The sequence below is a fragment of the Hippopotamus amphibius genome, chromosome X (genome assembly GCF_030028045.1).
Source record: "Hippopotamus amphibius kiboko isolate mHipAmp2 chromosome X, mHipAmp2.hap2, whole genome shotgun sequence".
NCBI lineage: Eukaryota > Metazoa > Chordata > Mammalia > Artiodactyla > Hippopotamidae > Hippopotamus > Hippopotamus amphibius.
The window spans coordinates 80,970,908-80,974,811 of record NC_080203.1 but is presented as its reverse complement, the minus strand read 5'-3'; positions in this window follow the sequence as shown (position 1 = coordinate 80,974,811).

The window sequence follows — 3,904 nt, the reverse complement described above, 5'->3', positions numbered from 1 at the left end:
AATCCAGGGAGATTTTGTAAGCTAGGATCAAATATAGAAAAGAGCTAGAGTACCACCTGACAGACTGGAGATTCTCAGAATGAAATTAGACAACTGTACTAAGAACTAAGATAAAGACAAAAACCTAATATTAAATACCAAGGTGGTGCGTCATCTGGAGAATAGAGCAAGGAGTCTGAGCCAATCAATAGTGTTGCTTATAAGTATGTTAAAGTAAAATAAACAAAGTGGCTGGAAGAAAGGGGAACAGAAGAGCATAGTGTGGTTGGAAATACACAAATAAAAAAGAAATGAATAGAAATGTATACAAGATAGGGATGAAAGGAAAGTATGAGAGATATATTGTCCATTCTACCAAAAACTTAGCTAGAAATAGAAGTATATAAAAAGGCAAAAAAATAAAAATAGAATAGAAAATATCATTTAAAAAATTATGTTATAAAACTTGTAGATCTCTTAGGACTAAGATCGTAATTAATAAAGGAAAAAAAAAAGAGAAAAAAAAAATCCAGAACTGATCCCCGAATGGACCAGTTCAATAGGATTGATACTAATATTTCTGTTTCCTTAGAGTCTCAGCTGTAAGTGTCCTTCTACTCGCCTTGGGTTTTTTTGAATTATTCTGTGACCAGCAGAGCTTCCTTTATTGTTTGTCTTTAAGCCTCGGTGTGTGGGGAGGGAGAGGGTACAATAGTGTCTCCTTTCCCTGGGAGTGAGTGAGCAGTGGCACACTGTTGTTTCAGTTGGGCTTGGAGGTGCCTGTTGCAGAGGGATGCCGGTGGCTCAGGTGTAAACAGAAAGTCTCAGAGTTGGGTCTCTCTCAGGTTTTGTTTTGTTTTTTTTTTTTCTCAGCAGCCTCCCTGCTGCCTGCCTTCCAAGGTGTTTTAATCTAGCCCTGCCCAAGTGCCTGAGGGTACTTGTTATCCCTGAGCAGCTTAGGTGGCCCACAGGGCATCTCTCCACTGCAGAGGCCCAGAAAGAGAGAGAGAGGCTATTCATGCAGCTCCTCCCCTCCCCGCCCATGAGCCTGCAGCATCCAGCCGCCATCATGGCCGGCAGCTCTCAGGGACGGGCACTCCTCACCGCAGACCTCTTCCCTCCTGTCCTCTCGGTCCATCACCTTACTGGCAACAATGTTTCTCACCCTGAACCAGCTCTCCGGTTGCCACGCTCCTGTTCCTGGACCCTCTGTTCAGCTGTGGATTGACGTCTCAGTCCGGGAACGCTGAGCTGTGTTGCAGACCCTCCATATGTTTCTCACTCCCTCCCGTCTGCCACAGCTCCGCCACTTCACCCTCTTTGAGCCATCATAGATGCCTCCTTACCGGTTATGTCAGGCTCCTTGTGGTCCTTTCTAGTGTCCGAGGTCATCTGCTGGTGTTCAGCTGGTTCTCTGTGGGAATTATTGCGTCCTTCGGTGCATTCCCAATGCATCTGTGGAGAGGGATGTATTCCACCTCCCTCTACTTCGCCGCCATCTTTTTCTCCTCTGTTTTGTTTTTTAGATTCCACATATAAGTGAAATCATACAGTATTTGTCTTTCTCTTTCTGACTTATTTCACTTAACATAATACCCTCCAAGTCCATCCATGTTGTCGCAAATGGCAAAATTTTATTATTTTTTATGGCTGAGTAGTATTTGTGTCTTTCTTTCCCTTCCTTCCTTCCTTCCTTCCTTCCTTCCTTCCTTCCTTCCTTCCTTCCTTCCTTCCTTCCTTCCTTCCTTCCTCTGCATATCTTCTTTGGAGAAATGTCTATTTAGATCTTCTGCCCATTGTTGGATTGGGTTATTTGCTTTTTTGATTTTGATCTGCATGAGCTGCTTGTATATTTTGTAGATTAATCCTTTGTCAATTGCTTTGTTGGCAAATATTTTTTCCCACTCTAAGGGTTGTCTTCTTGTCTTGTTTAAGGTTTCTTTTGCTGTGCAAAAGCTTTTAAGTTTCATTACATCTCACGAAAGATCAGAAAGAGAAATTAAGAAAATCCCATTTACCATTGAAACAAAAATAATAAAATAGCTACTGCAGTTTTCTGCTGATTTCTATTTGCATGGAATACTGTTTTTTGTCCCCTCACTTTCAGTTTGTATGTGTCTCTAGATCTGAATTGGATCTCTTGCAGACAGCTTATGTACAGGTCTTGTTTTTGTATCCTTTCAGCTAGTCTATGTGTTTTGGTTAGTGCATTTAATCCATTTACATTTAAGACAATTATCGATATGTATGTTCTTATTGCCATTTTGCTAATTGCTTTGGATTTGTTTTTTAAATATTTTTTCCCCTCTTCTATTTTGTTATTTTCTGTTGTGATTTGGTGACTATCTATAATGTTGTGTTAGGAAACACATGAAAAGGATTCCTTTTTCTTTTTTTGTGTGTATATCTGTTATAGATTTTTGGTTTGCATTTGCCATGAGCATTTGGCATAGCAGTCTGTATAAACATATATAATTGTTTTAAGTTGCTGACCTCTTAATTTCAAATGAATTTAAATATGTTGTATTTGTACTCTCACCTCTCATGATTACTGGTTTTGATATCATACCTGTGTGTGAATTGTTGCCTACCTATACTGTATGTTTGCCTTTACCAATGAGTTTTCCAGTTTTGTAAACTTCTAGATTCTAGTTGTGGCTTTTTTTTTTTTTTTTTTGCCTAGAGAAGTGCCTTTAGCATTTGCTGTAAAGCTATTTTTCTGGTACTGAATTTGTTTAGTTTTTGCTATTCTGTAAAGCTTTTGATTTCTCTATAAAAGTTGAATGAGAGCCTTGCTGGGTAGAGTATTCTTAGTTGTAGGCTTTTCCCTTTCATGACTTTAAATATATTGTGCCACTCCATTCAGGCTTGCAGAATTTCTGCTGAAAAATCAGCTGATAGCCATATGGTGATTCTCTTATATATTGTTTGCTGCTTCTCTCTTGTTGCCTTTATTTTTTTTTCTAATTTTTTTAATTGGAATACAATTGCTTTACACTCTTCTACCAGTTTTTGAGGTACACCAAAGTCAGTCAGCTCTATTTATACACATATCCACATACTCCCTCCCTCCTGCAACTCCCCTACACACTCCCCATCCCCACCCTCTAAGGCATCACCCATCATCGAGTTGATCTCCCTTTGTTATACAGCAACTTACCACTGGCTATCTATTTTACAGTTGGTACTATATATAAGTCTATGCTACTCTCTCACTTTGTCCCCTTCAACTTCAGTCCCCTCCCCCTCAACCTCGTGTCCTTCAGTCCATTCTGTGCATCTGCATTCTTATTCTTGTCTTGTCACTGGGTTTATCAGTACCATTTTTTTTTAGATTCCATATATATGAGTTAGCATACAATATTTGTCTTTCTCTTTCTTACTTCACTCTATGTGACAGCCTCTAGGTCTATCCACCTCACTACATATAGCTCCATCTTATTCCTTTTTATAGCTGAGGAATATCCCATTGTATATATATATGCCACATCTTCTTTATCCATTGATTTGTTGATGGGCATTTAGGTTGCTTCCATGTCCCGGTTATTGTAAATAGCACTGCAATAAACTATATGGTACATGTTTCTTTTGGGATTATGGTTTTCTCTGTGTATATGCCCCACAGTGGGTTTACTAGATCACATGGAAGTTCTATTTTTAGTTTTTTAAGGAACATCCAAATGGTTTTCCATAGTGGCTGTACCAACCTACATTCCCACCAACAGTGCAAGAGAGTACACTTTTGTCCACACCCTCTCCAACATTTGTTGTTTCTAGATTTCTTGATGATGGCCATTCTGATCGGTGTGAGGTGATAACCTCACTGTGGTTTTGACTTGCATTTCTCTGATGATGAGTGATGTTGAGCACCTTTTCATGTGTTTGTTGGCCATCTGTATATCTTCTTTGGAGAAATGTCTATTTA